Raw genomic sequence first — 20,712 nt, 5'->3', positions numbered from 1 at the left:
CTTCCTGAAGCCCCTTGCCACATGCAAGAGCCCCATCCCACTGACGTGCGGGAAGCCACACCACGAGCCAGAATAAACTTTGGCCGCATTGAGTGAATGAGACTCAGAGATGATTTGTTGCTACGGTGTTGTTTTTCTAACCAACGAACAGACCTGAGCTCTTTGAAAGGGGGAGTTTCTAGAAGACACACTGACAAACACCAGTTGGGTGGTGAGCAATAAGAGATCACGCAGCTGGGCTCATGTCATGACAAACCGTTTGCTAATTGCCCACCTGTAAACACTTGGAACCTAGAACTCATATGGATGAGGAAGAAGTTTTTCTAAAAAATGAAGTCCCTTGCCAAGCCAGAATATTCTCTCCAGCAAGGTGAAAAAGAAGGAAGGTGGTTCTCTTCTAAAGGTGTTCAATACAGAGGCCTGATCCAGTGTGATCTGGTAATGATGTTACAGAGACAAAAAGAAATCCCACCCGGGCTGCGGGTTTTGTTTCTGTGGCCAGTACGTTAACAGATGGCTGAAGGGGAAAGACTGGCTTTGCTCATGGGTTAAAAGGTCCTGGTTCAGTCTGGAGAGATGGCTCAGAGGGTAGGAGCACTGGCTGCTCTCCCAGAAGTCCTGAGTTTAATTCCCAACAGCTACATGATGGCTCACAACTGTCTATAATAAGAGCTGATGCTCTCTTCTGGCATGCAGACAGAACACTGTGTACATAATAAATAAATACATAAATAAATCTTAAAAAATAAAAAGAGGGCCTGGTTTATGGTCACTTGGTCCTATGTGTTGGGCAGAGAGCCCATGGTGACAGGAGTCTAATGTGCATGATAACTGTTTGCTACATGGCCAACCAAGCAAAAAAGAGGATACTGTCTATTTCTGGCTCTTTTTTCTTTTTTTTTATTATTATTATTTTTTATTTTCCATTTTAAATTTAGATAAGAAACAAGGTTGCTTCACAAGTCAGTTCGAGGTCCCTCTCCCTTTCCCTCCCCTCCTCCCGTGTCCTCCCCCCATCCCCCCCCCCCCCGTTATCCCCTCATTCCCCCAGGGAGGGTGAGGCCCTCCATGGGGGTGTCCATAGTCTGTCATTTCATATAGGGCAGGGCCTAGACCCTTCCCCAAGAGTTCAGGGTGAGAGTGCACCTCACATTGTTCTATGGGAGTCCAAAGTCCATGTGTATACTTGGGATGGGTACTGATCTGCTGTCCAAGGCTCAATAGATCACCTGGCTCTTTTTTCTTTCCACATTTTATTATATCCGGGACCTGAGCCTTGGGATGGTCCATCCACATTTAGAGTGGGTCTTTCTCCCTCACTTAATACTCCCTGGAAGGCCTTTACAGACACATGAGATGTGTTTTTCTTCTGGCTGATTGTAAACCTAGTTAAATTGACAAAGATGGTTAGCCATCACACATTCATCTATGTGACCAGGCAGATGCAGCCTATGGCCCGGGGATGCTCACGGATGAGGCATGAGGACTCCACAGTATCATTTACCTGGAGCGCTTTCACAGTTTCCTCTAGTTTACCAGATAAGCAGCTGCTAGAGCTCCCGGCTGCAGTGCCCTGGTGACAGAGTAAAGGGATGCCGGGGCCTCATGGCTCTAGGACCTGTAGAAAGACAGTCTTGGTGAGTGGTTTATTTACCCTTTAAAAAGCGTTGTTCAAGTGTCAAAGCCTTGCATATTTGTAAGATGAACTATGTAAGTACAGCTCACCCTTTGTTTCCAAAGCCACACTTGTCTGACCCTGTCCCTAACAAGGACTGTACCTAGCAAGTCTTCCCATATGACATCTATCCTGAAAATGCTGTAGGGCGTTGTCAGGGCGAGCACTTGCTTCTGTGGCCCAAAACTGGTAGTGCAGTGTTAGGAAATAACTTACTGATGTTAGTAAAATGTGAAACCACTAGTTCACGTCAGACAGGTTAGAGTTCGGACCCATGTGCCCAAAGGCCCATGTGTTAAAGGCTTGTTTCTAGTCTTGTGGTATTATTGGTAGGACTTCAAGGAATGGGTCACAGTAGGAGGAAGTTAGGTCATTGAGATGTGCCATGCTGGGACCCCAGCCCCTTTTCTCTTTGCTGCCCCTGTGAGGTGAGAGGCTTGAACACGTGCCATGACATACTGTCTCACCATGGGCCCAAAAAGCAGTGGCCAACCTCACGCTGAAGCCTCTGAAACTGTGAGTCCGAGTGATGCTTTCATCTTTATATGCTGATTATCTCTAATTGTAGTGGTAATGGAAAACTAGCTAACACAGACCACCAAGGCTGTCTAGGACGATAATAGGGGGCTTATTAGAGTGGCCCAATATCGATCTAGAGAATATAGGGCTGACATCCTTGTAGGAACCCCACTGTATCCTGCTGGAGGAGCTGGCTTGTGTGGAGGGTATGAACTCAGTTGGACTGTCCTTTTCCTTTGATGTCCACACTTGCAGGCGCTCTCCCCATGTGGGGACAGCCTGCTTTCCCTTCAGAACACCTTTCTGTGCACAAAATCTCTAGATAGATGGATTGGGTGGTGGGCTCCCAAGGAGAACCTTTCTAGGTCCTTCTGATTTTATATCGCAGGCTTTTCAGGGAGAGAAGAGCCTTTTAAAACACTGGGCATGATATGAGAGAGCTGGGCTAAATCCGGCACAGGACATGGTCTTAACCCATATTCATCGCCTGTCAGACAAGCACTCAAAGGACAGTGCAGTGCTTGCCTGTGGGGTGCCTCTCATCTTTAGCAAGGCTAGCAGTGGAGGGTTAGCATCCCTCTCTGGAAGAGCTCTGGATGGACCCGTGGAGTCTGATTCATCTGTTCTAGTTAAGCTGAGGACGGTGTATGTGCAGGAGTACCCAGCATGACCTGCCTCATTCCTGAATGACAGTGCCCTCAGGTCACCTAGGCATCCTATACACCACAAAGAGGCCCAATCCTTGTGTTTTGTTTGTTTGTTTGTTTGTTTTTGAGCAGGGTTTCTTTGTAGCTTTAGAGTCTGACCTGGAACTTGCTCTGTAGACCAGGCTGGCCTTGAACTCACAGAGATCTCCCTGCCTCTGCCTCTCGAGTGCTGGTATTAAAGGCGTGTGCCACCACTGCCCAGAGACCCAATCTCTTACCTTACCTTACCTTTGTGGCTTTGCTTCAGTGGAATACACCTATCCCCTGGTCCCTGGCAAAGCTGGCAGAGGAAAGCCTTTTGTAGCACGGTGTGCTAAGAACCCTGCATGTCAGGAACCCTGCTGACAGGCACCAGGCCTCTTATAGATGTCACTGATTAGGGAGAGGGGTACTGAGAAAGATCACATTCCTTAGCCCAAGCTGAACTGGAACTTACTGTGTAGCAGAGGCTTGCCTTGAACTCTTGGCAATCCTCCTTCTTTGGCATCCCAAATGCTGAGATTCTAGACATGAGCCCCCATGCTGGGCCTCGAACACTCCTTGAATAAGCCACCTGCCCACTGTAGTGGGGAATAGTGAGGGTGCTTTACCCCCCTCTCTTATGAGCACTGTGCTGTGGGACAAGCTATAGAATTGTTGGCTAACCCCTGTGGCCCAGCTGAGGTCTCTGAGAGCTTTTCTTGGTCCATTAGTTTTCCTTTGTCAGGCCTAGCTCTGAAAATGAACCAAGGTTACTTGTCATATTAAAGGGGGTTTTAAGTATGAGGGCTGCCCTGCCCTTTAGAAAAGTCACTGTCTTGCCCAGGTGACTTGCAGAGGCTGTGAGTTTCAAGGTCTCGCATGCCTTTTATTTTTTAGAGACATTTTAGTTCCCATTAAAGTCTAGCAAGCCTCTGTTTTCCAACTTTTCTCTGTTGCATGACAGACTCATAGAGACACTTACCAGTGTGTAGATTTTGTCAGTGGTTAGAGGGATGGGCGCAGGGGCAAGCTCTGCTTGTCTCCCTTAGCAGGTTGAGGTATCCCTCCTCTAATCTTTCAGGGATCTCAAGCCAGGATTTGTGGCTTCAATACAAAAGAGAATTTTGGGATGGGTTAGCATGAAGCAGAGTTGAGTCTAATAAAGGTATTTTTATATGGATTTTAAGCACGATGGTTAGGAGAAAGAGAGGTGTGCCCCAGTGCATGGGTGTGGGTGTCTCTGGGAGAGCTTGGGGGCCCCCTGCATTCTTTGCCTGTGGGTATCTGATTGATCTGGCAATGTGAAGCCGTTATCTGTAAAGAATCATTAAGGAACTCAAATGAGGTCACTGCAAGGCTGCTGAGGGGACTCCCCAGGTCTGCAGTCGATGCAGGGAGGCAGGTGCAGTCACTGAGAGTCTTGTTGGAATTGCCCAGAAAATATCTGGGGAAAGGAATCAGGCCAGGCCCAAAGTCAGACTCAGTCATGATCCTGAGTCATTGCTATTTGGAAATAAGCTAGGGGCATGTAAAGGAATATTATTCCTATTCCTGCGCCCTTTGAAGCAAATGTATAATGCTGGGATTCCTGCCTCAGCTGGCGCGGAGTTTTGAGCAGACTATTGGGTGAGGGGCTTTTCCCCCTGTCCATGTCCCCATAGTTTTCCAAGCTTGCCTTAGGTTTGTTTTAAGTCCTGACCCCAGAATGACAGCGCTAGTAAGTTTCTTGGAGTCAGTTTGTACAGATCGAATTCCAGGCCAGCTGGAAGCTCCCAGATCTCACCAGCAGTACCAGGCATAAAAAGCCTCAAACTGGTACATGTGATCTGTTTGAATAAAGACTTTTAAAAACATTTTTATTTACTTAATGTATATGGGTAATTTGTCTGCACTCATATCCATATCACCTGGAACAGGAGTTGCAGACAATTGTGAGCTGGCATGTGGTGCTGGGGATTGAACCTGTGTCCTCTAGAGAAGCAGCCAGTGCTCTTAACTGCTGAGTCACTACTTCAGCCCCTAATATTTAAGTATTTTAACTGACTGTTACTTATGACTCAGGCGTTATAAGGAATGAGGCAATTCCTTATTCTATTTATTGCTCCAAACTTTGAGGCTTTGTTCTTCCTTTTTTCCCATTCTTCATCCTTTTTACATGAAGTTCAACCCACGTGCAGAATCACTTGCTCTTTCTTAAGACTGCTAGTTCAAATCTGAGTTGTGCTTCAATTTAAGTTACTGTGTATGTGTGTGTCTGTATGTGTGTGTGAAGGAGAGAGAAAGGGTGAGTGTGTGTGTGTGAGTGAGTGTGTGTGTGTGAGTGTGTGTGTGTTATGTGAGTGTGTGTGTGAGAGAGAGGGTGAGTGTGTGTTATGTAAGTGTGTGTGTTATGTAAGTGTGTGTGTGGTTTTGTGTGTGTGTGTGTGTGTGTGTGTGTGTGTGTATATTCTGAGACAGGATCTCTACCTGACTCTGGAGCTCACTGTTTGGGTTTGATTGACTGGCAAGCCCCAAGGATCTGCCTGTCTCCAGTCCCCAGCACTGGAATTAAGGATGTGCACCACCATGTCTGGTTTTTACAGGGTTCTGGGATCCAGTCCTAAGGCTGTCATGCTGGCACAGCACGCACTTCATCCACTGAGCTCTCTCCCTGGCTCCCAAACACAGGTTTTAATGTTCATCCTTTTCTAGTTGTGGTTTTGCCTGGGTTTAACACGTCCGACTGGGAGGCAATTTGCCAGCACCAAATGCCAGCTTTGTTCTCCTTAGCTCCCAAAGTCTGCTTCTTCTTCCCTCATTCTCAATGCTGGCATAAAAAAACAGTCTTTTCAGCAAACTGCTGCATCAGTCGGCTCTCTGTAGGTGAAGAATGAAGAGAAGGGAAAGCTAAAAGCTGTCCCTGAAAGTCGGTGTGAGTGTGACATTCTCTGTCTGCACTTACGCATGCACAGAGATCTGAAATTCCTTTACCCTAACAAATGGATGTCTTACTTCAAATTTTAAGTAGAAAAACATTCAAATTGGACTTTCAAAAGCAAATTTTTTCCAGAAATAATTCTTTGTATTTAACTATTCGGAATCCCTTCTAGTTCTTGCATTCTTGGTAGAGCCAGCTTGAAGTAATTTTTTTTAAATCCTTGACTGATTTCATTTGTGTGCAGTGCAAGTCACGCTCCGTTGCTGATTTCATTTGTGTGCAGTGCCTGTCACGCTGCCTTTCAGACCTTGGTTTCTCATCTTGACTGATAGGCAGTGTTAGCGAGCCGTGCTGCAGAGCTCGGATGCCACTCCTGGAACTATCGTCTGAGACGGCCTCACGTCACGTTCGTGAACTTCTTGTGGTTGCTGTCCCAGATCTAGGCTTCTGTGTTTGTGATGAGGAGTGAGATGCCCCATTTTATTACTCATTGTTCTCATTGCTGTGGCAAATGGTGAGCAGAAGCAGCCTAACTGAGGAGGGTTTCTTTGGGCTCCTGGTTTCAGTCTGCTGTTGCAGGAAGGTCACAGCAGCTATAGTAAGTGGCAGAGGTGCTTCACATTTTGGCAAATCAGGAAAAGGGCTGGGATCCAAGGTAGGGGCAGGCTGCGATTCTTAGAGTCTCACTTCTGATGTGACCAACTTCTACTAGCCGTGCCTTCCCCTCAAACAGCACAGCTGCCAGCCATACCCAACGCATTTTTATCCCTGCAACCATCTTGCAAGTCTGACAAAAGGAAGTTTAAAGATTCACTCTAGCCTCTGTTGTATTTGCATAAGTTATGAGCAAAGAAATTATATCAGGTCATATTACACATCAAAATCTGTAGCATCTAACCAGACCACACCCTAGCAATTTACGTTCCTATCATTAGTGAATGAGGTTTGGTTCCCCATGCCCATTAGTAGAAAGAAGCTCATGTTGTGTTAAAGAGAGTGCAGTTGAGAAGAGCAAAGATGGCCCCACGAGGATGCGGGCACACATTTACAATTCATAAGATGACGATAGACATACTTATCATTTGCATCTTCCTGGTGCAATGACTTTGATTATGTAATGCTGAGTTTGTTTCTTGTGGCAGCTTTGGACTGAAGCTATTTGTCATTTGTGAATGGCCAGCTCTGCTCTTTCTCCCTTTGACTCAGTCTCACTCTGTAGACCAGGCTGACCTCAAACACACAGACATCCACCTGCCTGTGCCTCCTGAGTGCTGGGATGAAAGGCATGTGCTACCATGCCTGGACTGATTTTTGTGTGTGTATGTGTGTGTGTGTGTGTGTGAGACAGTTTGATTCACATCTTTTTTCTTTTCAGTATCTTCTATAGGTATTTTCTTTGTGGTTTCCATGATGATTGAGGAGAAATATATTCTATTTATAACAATGTTTCTAAATGGAAATTTTAATTGTATTAAAATATTTCTTGATATTTCCTACACACTTTGTTATTAATGGCAAAGATTATATCTCTTCACAGTTTTGTAACCACTAACAGTTTTGTAGCTGTAATTATTATATTCCTTTATCTTTTAAGTCCTTCATAAGAATTAGAACTTGTCCATGTGCACGATTATCATATGTATTCACTTTTAGCAGCGAGCTTTCTCTTCCCATGTTGAATCCCAATGGACTTTGGGCTCAAGTTGAAGAACTTCCTATACCAGGACTTGCCAGGAAGGCTGTGGTGATGGGCACCCCAGCTCTGTGTGATGGGAAAGGCCTCCCTCCTCTCTTTCTCTTAGGATCTTGCTGTGTAGTTCAGGCTGGCCTCCACCTCAAAATCCCCCCATCCCCATGCCACTGAGGACCAGAATAACAGGTGTGTACCAGCACATCTGTTTTTTTTTTTTTCTCTTTCTGCTTTTGAAAGAGCTCCATTTCCAAGGCAGCAGCGTGGTGTTATCACCCACTTCCCTCTGACCTGTGCTGACCTGTGGTGTTTCTGCTCCAGCACTCAATATAAGCCTGGTGCAGCTTTCTAGTCCCCGACGATTGCTGGGTCCATGCTGATTTCAACCGTTTTTGTTCTTTGCTTTGGAGTTTTGAAAGTTTCTTTGTGTCTAGTGTGGCTTTCCTCAAGTCATCCTGGGCGGAGTCTTCTTTCCCTCCCTCCCTCCCTCCCTCCCTCCCTCCCTCCCTCCTCCTCCTCTTCCTCTTCCTCCTCCTCCTCCTCCTCCTCCTCCTCCTCCTCCTCCTCCTCTTTCTTTCTTTTTCTTCTTAAGACAGGATCTCACTATGTAGCCCTGGCTGTTCTGGAACTGGCTCTGTAGACCAGGCTGACCTCGAACTCACAGAGGTCCACCTATCTCTGCCTCCTGAGTACTGGGATTAACAGCATGAGCTACTGTGCCTGGCATCTGGGTGGGGCCTTTTTATTTTGAACTTGGGTAGTTTTTAGTTATTATTTCTCCTGGGAAGGGTTCTTTTATAGTTTTGGTTGTGAGCCTAGCCTTTAAAGGCTGAGTCATCTCTCCAGCCCCGGGAAGGCTTCTCCCACCGTTCTGTCAAATGGAAATCATGTCGTGTGTGTTGATAAACTTGATGGTGCCCTGTAAGTCCTTCCTTCATTATTTCATCTCCCCCTGTCCACCTAGGTGATTTCAAGCGACCTGTGTTGAGTGTGCTGACTCTTCTGCTCGAGCAGGCATGATGCAAGTGCCCGCCCCCACTCAGCTGTAACACCCTTCTGTTCCGGAGCTAACCTGCCTCTGTTTAGCGCTCTTCTCTTTCTGTCCTGGCCTACTTTCCAGATCCCACTTGACTGCCCGTCCGCCTTCTCTTGAAGAGTTGTTGCGCTTCTTTAAGAGACGTTACTTTGAATACTTTGCCAGGTAGTTTATAGATTAATCTTTCTTTGGGGTGGGCTTCTGGAGTCATTTTGTTCCTTCTTAAGGCCGTGATTCTGGGGACATGTCTGCATGTGCATACATGTCCACATGTGCACAGGTGCCTTCTGGTTTGTTCGCTTTTTTTGCTAAGTTTGGAAAAGCAGTCACCACTCTCAGTCTTTATGGAATAGCTTCACCCAGGGGATGATCTTCGCCAGTTAGTTTTCTAGAGTTTCAAGGGGCCTCTGAAATTTTTGGGGAGTGGAAGTAGGCGTCTCTCATTTTCACATGGTGTTTCTTGATTTGGTTGAGAATTTCCTAGCAGGGTAGGAAAGCACACTTCTGGGTAGACCTCTGAAGGACTTCTTAGAGTGGTGGAGATGAAGACCTACCTATGTTCAAACTGAAGAGGAGGGGGAGGGGGAGGAGGGGGAGGAGGAGGAGGGGGAGGAGGAGGAGGGGGAGGAGGGGGGAGGAGGGGGAAGAGGAGATAGGGGCCAGTGTTCAGGCATCCTCCCCTCTCTACTATGAGGGAGCAGCCCTGTTCTACTCTGCCTGTTTCATGCTGACTCCTTTGGAGTCTTTCATCTCATCTGGCTCTTGCAATCTTTTCTCCTCCTCTTGGCATAGATGGATCCCTGAGGAGCTTGCATCTCAGGCTCCTGGTTTGCATGTGCTGTACTGCAGGTTCTCTCTCTCCGGCATTCTCAGCATTTCACGACCATATACCAGGTCAAACGAGAAGCCACGCCCTGGGGCAGCTCTGCACACATCAACCTACCATTCATGCTCCATGAGTTGGCACTCAGGACCCACAGACTTAAAACTGTGCCCATCCAATTGGCTGTTAGATGAATTGAAAACCCAGTCTTTTGTGATCACCCCATCCCATCCCAGGCAGAAGCCACAAACTGAAGTGAGTGATATTGACTTAACAGGGTAATGGTGGATAGAGCCAAGTGGCTCTTCTGACCAGTTTCTTCTTCTTATCGCTTACATTTATTTGGGGGGTAGTTGCCACAGAATGCATGTGAGGCAGCTGGTTCTTTCCTCCCACCATTGGGCTTGGTAGATCAAACTCTGGTTGTCAGGTTTGGCAGCAAGTGTATTTACCTTGAACCACTTTACCAGGCCTCTCACAATTTCCCTGTAGTGTTCTTGGCTTGATCTCACCTGGGGCAAAGCGACTTCCTAACTGCTTTCTGGAGTTCCCATTGAAAATATTTGGATCCATAGAGCGATAGACTGTGTTGATCCTGAGCCTCTCTGAAGGAATAAACGCTGTGGTCTCCTATTTTGTCATCTTGCTAATTCAGGGTACAAAGGAAAACCCCAAGCACCCCAAAAGAACAGGCCTACTGACTATGTTCAAGATGACATCTGAGGCTCAGCCTGGGCCGGACGCTGGCAGGAAAAACAAGGATTGCTGGTGGATACTTTTAGCATTCCTCAAGAACCTGTGAAACAGTTTCTGTCCAAGTCACCAGTGACTATGCAGGAAGTTCCAGGTCAACGTGGGCAGGGAGCCTGTCTAAAAGAAATAAAGCAGCCCAAACAGTGGGTTCTGTTATAGGACCCTCCCATTTTAATTTTTAGTTTCCGGTAGTGACACTTTCTTTGCATGAGACCTTGCCTCCTACGGAGATTTCAGTGTGTTGCTGTATTGCTAGCTGCAGGTGTTGTGGGGTTGGCAGATCGCAATTACTCATTCAGCCTGCATCACTAAGCCCCACAGGAAATCAATCGCAGCGTCTGACCTTCCCTCCCCCATCGCAATTCTCTTCTCTATTCACCGACTTCCACACCTCAGAAATGGAGTAGAGCAGCCTTTGTTCTTTTCTTGTCATATTGTTTCATATCATCCTCAGGAGGCATCTGCCTCATGGAGGTCAGGGTCTCTTCCTTGTTTATAGCTGTATGAATCTCACAGAGCACATACGCCGCTGCAGTTTGATTGGGTGCTTGAATGCTTCTGGCTCTTGGCTATTGTGAATAAAGCTGTAATAAACATGGTTTTGCAAACATCTCTTCTCGATTTTAATTTCAGTTCCTTTAAATAAGTGCTCAGAAGTGGATTTTCTGGGCCATATGGTAGTTCTATTTTTAATTTTTTCAGGAGACTCAATATGCTATTCTATAGCAACTGTATTCTCTTTCTTTTCAACCCATAACGTGCAAGGGCTCTTCACGTTTTCACCAACACTTGATGTCTTACATGTGTACATAATACCCACATGTGGATTAATAACTCATTGTGACTTGAGTTTCCCTGATGACTAGTGATGCTGAGGGTACCTTTGAATAGCATCTCTAGAGATACATCTACCTTGTGAGTATTTTCTCCTATTCTGTAGTTTACATTCCCAGCTGCTGGCTGTTCCCTTCGCTGCACTGAAGGGTTATACTTTGACAAGGTCCAGTGTGTCTGTTTATCCCTTTGTTTCCCATGCTTTGTCACATTAAAAATTCATTGCCCATTCCAACACCCTGAAGCGTTCATTTCTTCTACCTTTTCTTGGAATCGTAAGGTCTTTAGTCCACGTTACATTGATTTTTGTATGTGGTGAGAGATTGAAGTTCATCTTCATTACTTTACATGTTTGATATCAAGTTTTCCCAGCAGCATTTGTTGAAGAGACCTTCCTTTCTCCATTGTGTCTTATTGACACCTTGTCAAGGATCAGATGCACAGTCACGGGTTTATTTCAGGGCTTTGTTTGGTTCCATTGGTCGATACATCTACTTTCCTGTCAATACCATGTTGTTTTGTATTACAGTTGGGGTGCACTCTTGGTATTTGGTATTGTACTCGGGGCCTTGACCTCCCTAAACAAGCACTCTACCAGTAAATTGCATCTTTAGCCAGACCCTTCTTTTACACATTTATTTATTTATTTACATGTGTGATCGCAGGCATGCTCATGCTACACTGGAGGTCAATTCTCTCCTTCTCCCATGTGTGTGTCAAGGACTGAATTTAGGTCATCGGGTTTGACAGCAAAAATCTTTACCCACTGAGCCAACTCACTCACCTTTTATTTATTTTTTTATTTTATTGCGAGACAGAATTGCTAAATTGACTAAGCTGGCCTTGAACTTGCAGCCTTCCTTCCTCCCCCTCACCCCTATGTAGCTAAAATTGCAGGTCAAAGCCACTAAGCTCAGCTTGTATTTATATACTTTGAAGTCAGGAAATGTGATTCTGATTTCCACAAGTTATCCTCTGACTTCCACATGTATGCTATGCATGTGTATGTGCACAAGCATGTTTGTACACACACACACATAGACACACACTAAATAGTTGTAATTAGGAAATACTAATAAAAATAATGGTGCAAAGCTCTTGCTGAAATACAAACATAACTAATTGTATGCTGATGCTGTAGTTTATACTTTTTTAGGATTTATTTTCTTTCCTTTTTTTTTTTTTGTTTTTTGTTTTTTTGAGACAGGGTTTCTCTGTGTAGCTTTGTAGACCAGGCTGGCCTTGAACTCACAGAGATCTACCTGCCTCTGCCTCCCGAGTGCTGGGATAAAAGGCATGCACCACCACTGCCCAGCATTTTTTTCGGTTTTAACAGGTTTTTTTTTTTGTAGAATCTTTAAGTTTTCCTGTTTTAACACTATGTCAAACTGCAAACCAAGATAATTGCTTTATAGTCTAATGTTACCCGTGTTTTATGTATGCATGTTTTGCCTATGTGTGTTCTGTGTGTATGTATGTGTGTTTGTAGAATAAAATATATCTCTAAAAATCATTCCCTGAGGACTGATGTTCTCTCTTGTTAAAGTAACAGATGAGTTAGGAGCTTGTGCTATTTTTTTTTTGCTTGTGCTATTTGTTAAGGTTTATTTTTAACCTAAGTGTTATGAGTGGTTAGCCTGCATGTATGTCTGTGCACCATGTATGTGCCTGGCACCCTTGGAGGTCTGAAGAGGGTATCCTATCCCCTGGACCTGGAGTGACAAGTGGTTGTGAGCTACCACAAAGGTGCTGGGAACTGAACCTGGGTCCTGGGCAAGAGCAGCCAGTGCTCTTAACCACTGAGTCGACGCTTTAGCCCCTGTGCTGATATTTTTAATAGCTGGGTAAGCAGTGGTAGTAACCCAATGTAAGAAATGTCTAAATTATTCGTCAGTGAGATAAAAATACAACATAAGCATTTAATTCTACCTTCACTTTGTGGGGAACAGAGCTGAAATAAAAGTTTTCCATAAGAATTGGCAGTTAGTGGGGATGTGAAATTGTGCAGCAGTATAGACACCAGTGGGAGGCACCACAAGACCCAAAATAGAGCCTCGGTTATTCCGTCTGGTCATGTACCTAGAAGCGTCAGAGTCAGAGCCTCTAAGAGGTGTCTGCACAGTCAGGCTTGGTGCGGTGCTGTTCAGTCACCGAGAGGGGAGGCGGTCCTGGTGCCCACTGGTAGCAGGGGCAGTAAATGAAGGTACAGCAGAATCCACTCAGCCTCCAGGAAGGAGAGCTCTGTCACATGCCATGAGGGTGACACTTGGCGACATTATACTAAGTGAATTAAATCAGCCACAAAAGAAAGGCCTGTGACTCACTTGGGCAGCTCCCCGGTATAGCGAGTGGCAGCCGGCACAAAGCATCTTGCTTTGTAAAGACTGGAGGTCAAGCATGATGATCATCCCTGGCCAGAGTGGAGAGAAACCTGCTCCCAGTGACCTTACCCCCTGGTGCCCTGGGAAGGCAGTCTGTTTGAAATGAGCCTCTTCTCACCCACACCGTATCTGGTGACTGGTCTCTGATGCCATCTATGTTAATACCCCCTGGCTGATAAGACTCCTGAGAAGGCTGTTCATGGCAGTGAGTCTACCTTCCTAATGCTACAAACCTTGAATACAGTTCCTCATGTTGTGGTGAGGAACCCCCAACCATAAAATTACTTTCATTGCTACTACATAGCTGTAATTTTGCTACTGTTATGAATTGTAATATAAATCTCTAATATTTGGCTGGTCTTAGGTGACCCCTGTGAAAAGTTTGTTTGACATGCCCCACCCCACCCCGAAAGGGGTGGTGACCCACGTGTTGTGAACCACTGCTTCAGGTGGATTTAGGCAGGTAGAAGCTGCTTAGAGGAAGCCTAGAACGCCGGGTGTCCCAGCTACCAGGGGCTCTTCCCCAGGCAGATGCTTATTCCTACTGCTTCCTTTACAGATGTAAAGTACGTTATCAAAGGCCTTTTTTTTTTTTTTTTTTTTTTTTTTTTTATCAAGAGCTGCTCTCAAAACAACCCTTTTAACATCACCAGAAAAGACACAGTAGAGTGTAGAGGGCAGTAGAGTGTTCTAGTCTCCTTAAGTCAGGAGAGCCTGGCTCCAGAGCCCACATGGGCTTCCTGCACATTCGCACACGGATTCCCTGGCTCTCCCAGCCTTCGCTGGCCTCCCCCAGTTTTCCCACCTGTACTCCGTGCTTAGTTTCATTTTGATTCAATATCTGCGTTTCAAAAGGATAAAGAGTTCACAGGTGACCTCAATCCATTTGGCACTGGAGCCCACACCTGCAATAATTGGCGACTGTCTACAATGATGCAGACGCGTGGACAGCGTGGACACCTTTGTCTCGGCGATGAAGAGAAACTGGGCCAGACTGAGTGAGCCTTTCCGTTACAAAGCAAGGGGGTGCAGGAGAAAAGGGACGGCACTGTTAAGACAGATCTAGGCTGCCCCAAATTAGGGCTGGAATAGGCCCTTTCTGTGGTTGCTGGACAGGTGTGAGGGCTAGTGACTTTCTGCTATTTATAAAGATGGTGCGTGTATACATGTGTGTATGTGTGTGTGTGTGTGTGCGCGTGCGTGTGTGTGCATGTGTGTGTGCAAATGTGCACATGTGCATTAATGAGGGGAAACAAGAGCATGTGTGTGCCATAACACAGGTGTGGAGTGGCATTTTGCCTGCATGTATGTCTATGTTGGGGATGTGGGGGGGTGCTAGGTCTCCTGGAACTAGACAGTTGTGAGCTGCTATGTAGGTGCTGGGAATCAAACCCAGGTCCTCTGGAAGAGTAACCTGTGCTCTCAGCCATTGAGCCTCCTCTCCAGCCCTGACACCTGAGGTTCTACACTGTCTGAGGCTGGGCGTTGGTTCTTTTGATGACCCACTAACGTCTGGGGATCTCCTGTCTCCAGACTGTACCATGGGATGCTGGGACGACAGTGTCCAGCCTCTTTTGTGGTTCTGGGAATTCTAACTCAGGTCTTCACGCTTGCCTGGCAAGTTCTTTGACCTCAATCCTCAGCCATGGGATTATTACATTTGAAGAAATGTTTTTCCTGTGTAAGACTTGAGCTGGTTTGCCTTTTGGGATCTTGTGGCACCACCTGGTGCCTGGTTGGTTTTCATCCTTGTGATCAGAATAGGAGAAAGTGTCAAAGGGACAGATCCATTCATACCATCACCTAAAAAGGCTAGGACTTAGTTTCATGGGTGGCAAGCTGTTAATCAGCCTCTGAGGCTCTCCCCATCTCCTGTCCCCACAGTTGTCCTTGCTCTACCTGAGTAGGACAGACAACCCAGCTTCCCAGACTCCCAGCACCACCAAGGGACATGGTTCACAGTGCTCTGCTGTGTTTCTCTCTGGCTCAGAGTGGGAGGTTCAATAGGCAGTAATTTAAACATGGGAAACATGACATTGAAGTAGGGGTTCGGCCCCGATAGAAGGACAGACACAGCGATGAGGAAAAACTTACAGGGTATCCGCTGTTCCAGCTTTGTTTAAGAGAAAAAAATTTAAAAATTTGTAGAACTCTATCCTGGACAATTTGTCAATAGTGAGCAAATCCAGAGATTGTAGAGAGTGGTTTCTGTCTTGCCTGGTCCCACAGCTGCTTTGCCCCAAATAAACACACAGAGACTTTATTAATTAGAAACTGTTTGCTGATGACTCAGGCTTCTTATTGGCTTTCTTAGTTATTAACCCATAACTACTAATCTATGTATTTCTACGGGACCTATCTTAACAGAGAAGGCTCCATCAAGTTATTTCTTCAGTGACTACATGGCCTCTCCCTGACTGCCTCTCTCTTCTCTCCTCTCCCCAGAATTCTCCTCATCTCCTAGCTCTACCTGGCTACTGGCCAATCAGTGTTTTATTCATCAACCAATAAGAGAAACATATACACAGAAGGGCATTCCCCACCAAGAGATGGTGTATTATGTATTTTAACACAGGATTTCTAAAATAGACATAAACAGGGCAAAACTTCCAGTGAGGCTAGGTCACTCCTAACCCCAACATCAAGGAATTAGGAAATTGAGTGTGGCTTAGAGATGGAATGAGTGTTTGGCTGTGTGTGTGTGTGTGTGTGTGTGTGTGTGTGTGTGTGTGTGTGTATGTGGTGGTTCCAACTGCCAGCTTGAAGAAGAAAAGAAAGTTGGGGCAGGAGAGATGGCTCAGCAGTTAAGACCACTGACTGCTCTTGGCAGAGGTCTTGGGTTCAATTCCCAGTACCCACATGGTGGCTCACAACTGTTCATAATTCCAGTCCTAGGGATGTTTGATTAATTCCCAGCTTGTGGGATGTAATCAAAGGCAGGCTGTCATTACAATATGCTAGAAAATGTGGGGGACAGCAGGTTCTGCTGCCAGGGGCCTCTGACCTACACCTGTTCGGTATTTTTGAGGCAATCCAAAGAAGGTAGGAAATACTCTAGGCTGAGCCCTGTTTGACTTAGGAGCAAAACACAAAACAGAAGGCCCAGTGGGAAGAGCATCACTTGTGCAGCGACCCTGCTCAACAGTGTAAGTCCCCAGAGTCCAGACATATTGGCCACAGGGGACTGGAAAGGCTAGCGGAGTTAGAGAACCATGTGGTCCTAACTCTATGCTGAACTCAAAGAGAAGCCTGGAGCGGGCGTGCTGGGTATTTCTGGGGCCGGCTCAGACAACTATCTGCATGCCTTCCAGCCCAAGTGAGGACAGAGGTTCTGTAGATGGCATCTGAAGGAAGCTTCGTGACCTGTGCCTCTACCCATGGTGTCAGCCAGGGAACCTGGAAGTCATTCTGTGGGCAGAAGGCAGAGCCCCACTGAGCACTGGCTGGGTGCCTGGCATCTATGCGAGGCGCCGGATGCATCTAATTTTGGGCACTTTCTCCTCCACCGGTCCATGGGGTTGGCCATGGGTCCCTGGAATGACGCGCCCCCTAGGGAGCAGTCAGCACAGGTGCTCTTCTCCGGTAGTACTGACAGTGACCTTGCATCGCACATCCTGTGAGCAGAGTTTTTTCCACATAGCTACACCCGCATCCCTATCATCCCGCAGTTCCTGTCATGTGGGCAAGGCTCCTGTCCCCACAGTGACCTGTTCTGTCTCTCCCACTCTGAGGAGGTTTTGCCTCTCCTAGAACCTTATGTTCGAGAGACTCCACACCATCTTCTCTGTAAGGGAAAGTCTCCTTGGCTAGTGCAAGGTCACTCACATTTCTTTGCCCAGCTGTCTTCCTTCCTTTAGAAAAGATCACGCGCAGTCTGTGCTCCAGTTGGCGCAAGCCTGAGGCGTCCTAGTTTGCCTTCTATTGCTGTGATAAAGACCAAAAAAGTGACTTAGGGAGGAAAGCATTTGTTTGGCAGACTTGTCCTGGTCACACAGTGAAGGGACACTAGCCCACTCGAGCATGTGGCCTGGCAGGCCTTGCCCTTCCCCCCAATCCCTCTGCCCTGCTAAAAACCATTAGATCCCTAAAGCTGCCCCCAAGGTCTATCCCCTTATTTAGCCACTTCCTCCTCCTGAGGCTGACTACCAAGGCTCAGCTATCAGAGTATTGGGGTCCAGCAATCTAAAGCCCCCTTGGCTACCCTAATTAACATGCCCAATTAAAATTAAACATGGGATTTCCTCCTTTTCCTTTATAAACTGTGCTGTGTCTGTCTCCCTCTATCCAGAGGCAATCCTTTGTCCCCCCAGGACAAACACCCCTTCCTCCTTTCCCTTGTCCCCTATGTCCTTTACCACAGAATCCCGCCCATTCTAACACAGACCCTCCCCCCTTCTTCTCCTCTTAAAAATCCCACCTGCAAGGCCATTTGCTGCAGTTTTCAGCCTGAGTCAGAAAGCGGCCACTTCAACTTTTCTTCCTGACTTAATAAAGGGTCTCTCTGTGAAGACAAGTGTTTGGGTGTGGCTTGTGCCTCGTCCAGGGTCTGGGAGGAAGCCCCTACTGTTTGGGGGTCTCCTTCACACAGCCCTTCACTGAGGGAAGCGAAGCCAGGGCAGGAACTCAGGTAGAGCCAGCAACTTGGAGGTGGGGATTCAAGCAGACAGCAGGAGAAGCGCTGCTTACTGGCTTCCTTCCAGGGTTCTTATACAGCCCCGGTCCACCCGACTAGTCATGGCATCTGCCATCGTGAGCTTGACGCTCCCACACCAATCATCAATCAAGAGAACGTCCACAGGCCAGTCTGACGGAGGCAGTTTATTCCCCTCTTCCCAGATACAAGTCAAGTTGATGGGAAAACTGACCAGCACAGGCATTTCCTTTCCGGATGCTCCGAATGAAGTCGCCATGCACACCCTCGTGCATGCCATTAATGGAGGTGAACAGCAACACAGCTTGTGGAGACCCTGGACTTTCCGTCATCTCTCTAGGCCCCAAGGACCACTGGCAGACCTGTGCAGGGCCAAGGGCCAGACAGTGCAGTTAGGAAAGAAGTCTTTGACTCCTGCTGTCACTCAGCGGGCTGAGGGCTCTTTTGCCCTACCCACATAGAGAGCACAGGCGACAGTCTTCGAGGAGAAAAGTCCTCAAGTACTACTCTGTTCTCAGGGCGTCTAAGCAGCAGGCGGTAGGCAGGCGAATCAGCAGAGCATGGCGCCCTCTAGTGTTCCAGTCTGGTTCAGGCCTCGGGTGCCTGGAATGTACGTCCTTGGCAGCCAAAATTAACAGCGCTCCTTCTGAGGTCTGAGACCCTGGGTCCTTAAGACTTGACAGATCTTTGGAACACTTCTGTTAACCAGGGCCTGCAGTTTCTGTTTTCCGGATCTTTAAATCTTTTATTTTATTTTATTTTTTGAGGCTTGGACTTACATAATCCGGGCTGGTCTTGAAGTTGTGTTGTAGCTGAGGATGAATTTGAACTCCTGAGCTTCCTGTCTCCATCTGCCAAGTTCCAGGATTACAGACTTGGGCTCCCACACTGGGCTCCTCTATCTTCTATCAGCCAACCCCGCTCTGGTCTCTCCTGGCGCTGCCCTTCCCCCTCTTTGGTTCAGCAGCTTCTCCTTAAGCTGTCAAGCAGGCAGTGCCTTGTTTTTTCATCTTGGCCTGATGACTGCCTAGCTGCCTGCCGCCTGCACCTCCGCCGTAGCCACTGCTCTCTGCTCTCTCTTTTGCTTCTTCGTGTTACCACCATCTCGGCTCTCACTGCAAAAGGCAAGGGGAGATCCCTGGGAGAAGAAGCCTTTATGAGATCTTTAGGGGAAGCAGTGCATCTCCCCGCCAATTCAGTGAATGAACGTATAAAGCCTAAGAAGGATGTTTGGGCTAATCACAGCTGCTTGTTTGGGCCAATCACAGCCTGACTCTTAGGCTAGTCGAAGCAGCCCCTCTGCTAGACCTCCAAGGACAGAGCCCTCCTCCTGGCCAAGGTGGAAATAGTTGCAGGGTTACTTAGAAAGCTCTTTGGCTTGCACTGAGATGTTGGGAAGAGCTGTTTGAAACAGCAAGGACTGGGCTGTGCCTTTGGGAGCAAGGACAATTGGCTGTGATCACCCTGTCATTTTCTAAGGTGTCCCTGCTGTGTTCCCAGATGGCTGGTGCTAGGTAGCTGCCAGTCTGCTTGACTTCTAGTCCTTTGGTTTAAGGCAGCCATTAGAGCCAGGGAGAGTCAAAAGCCCTGTCCACAACTCACTGCTTATTTACAGGAAAATAAGCATCAGAAGGGGTGTTCACATTGTAAACTTAACTTACTACTGATATGAATAGAAATTTAACAGTGCTTACAGCCTGCTGAGTGCCCACTGATAGACAGATCCCTCTTCCCCCACAGCCCCACCCCTGTCTGCCTCAGCTCCTCCGAGCCCTCAGGTCTTGACTATCAATGGCTTGGGCAGAGTTTGGGCTGCTGGACTTCTTACTCATCTTGGGTCCCAACATTTCATTTATAGCCCTGTGATTAACTCCAAGCCTATAAGGGGTGAAGAAAGGGAATGGTTTATTCTCAAACCCCAGATCAGTTTTGTCTTTCCACAGTGCAGAAATCTCCACGTGCTGGACAGGGATGCGTCAAGTGGAGGAAATTTGATGGATTTGACTGGAACAAGATCAGTTTCCTTTCCCCAGAGAGCTTGTCTGTGGGTCATATGAAGGAAAGGGGCATGGAAGGTTTTCAGACTTTTCTGTGTCAGTGGGCCACTGGGCTTACTAGCCGTCTGAATCACCTCTGGTACTTTCTCTGCTTGACTGCTTGACCAATGGAAACAATGTGCTCCAAGTTTAAAATCATTAGCTAGGGATTGAAAAGAGCTATGTCTCTCAAAGAAGAAATCCTCAGTTACTTCATTATGAGTGCTCAGTGTATAAACTGATGTCATGACATGGTGTTTTAAAGGGGAAGGTTTTTTTATTGCAGATGAGACAGAGAGACAGAGGACAGACAGACAGACAGACACACACACACAAAGAGAGAGAGAGAGAGAGAGAGAGAGAGAGAGAGAGAGAGAGAGAGAGAGAGAGAGAGAGAGAGAGAGAGAGGGCAGCCAGAGGCGTCTGGAAGAGTCCAGAGCAGAGAGAGAAAACACGCTGACTGTGGCCCAGTAGAATGGATATGACCAGGGCTGTCTGCAAGCAAGGGGAGCGTAGAGGGGACAGGGAATACACAGTGAGAGAAGCAGGAGCAGAGCACTGAGACACACTGAGAACAACAGGGTTATAAGGAAAAGAGTGGCTGGGGGGGGGGAACCCATGAGCTGGAGGGAGTTTGGCATGGGGAGGAGGTGAGAAGGGGGAGGATGCTAGCGTGGACTTTGAAGTGTGTGTAACAGGTGCTTGTGGAGACTGGGGGAGCCCAGAGGC

The 20,712-nt window shown here is 47.1% G+C and overlaps 1 long non-coding RNA gene across 1 annotated transcript; it reads right to left on the bottom strand.

The window, feature by feature from the left end:
* Positions 1-1,149: 1,149 nt before the first annotated feature.
* Positions 1,150-19,575, bottom strand: LOC121141360. Its single transcript, XR_005878251.1, has 3 exons — positions 17,714-19,575; positions 17,122-17,220; positions 1,150-1,618 (listed from the first exon to the last, which is right to left on the bottom strand). It is a non-coding gene; the product is annotated as an uncharacterized LOC121141360 (long non-coding RNA).
* Positions 19,576-20,712: the final 1,137 nt, after the last annotated feature.

This window comes from Mesocricetus auratus, unplaced genomic scaffold (genome assembly GCF_017639785.1).
Source record: "Mesocricetus auratus isolate SY011 unplaced genomic scaffold, BCM_Maur_2.0 Super-Scaffold_100007, whole genome shotgun sequence".
Lineage (NCBI taxonomy): Eukaryota > Metazoa > Chordata > Mammalia > Rodentia > Cricetidae > Mesocricetus > Mesocricetus auratus.
This window is presented reverse-complemented; position numbering and strand designations above follow the sequence as displayed.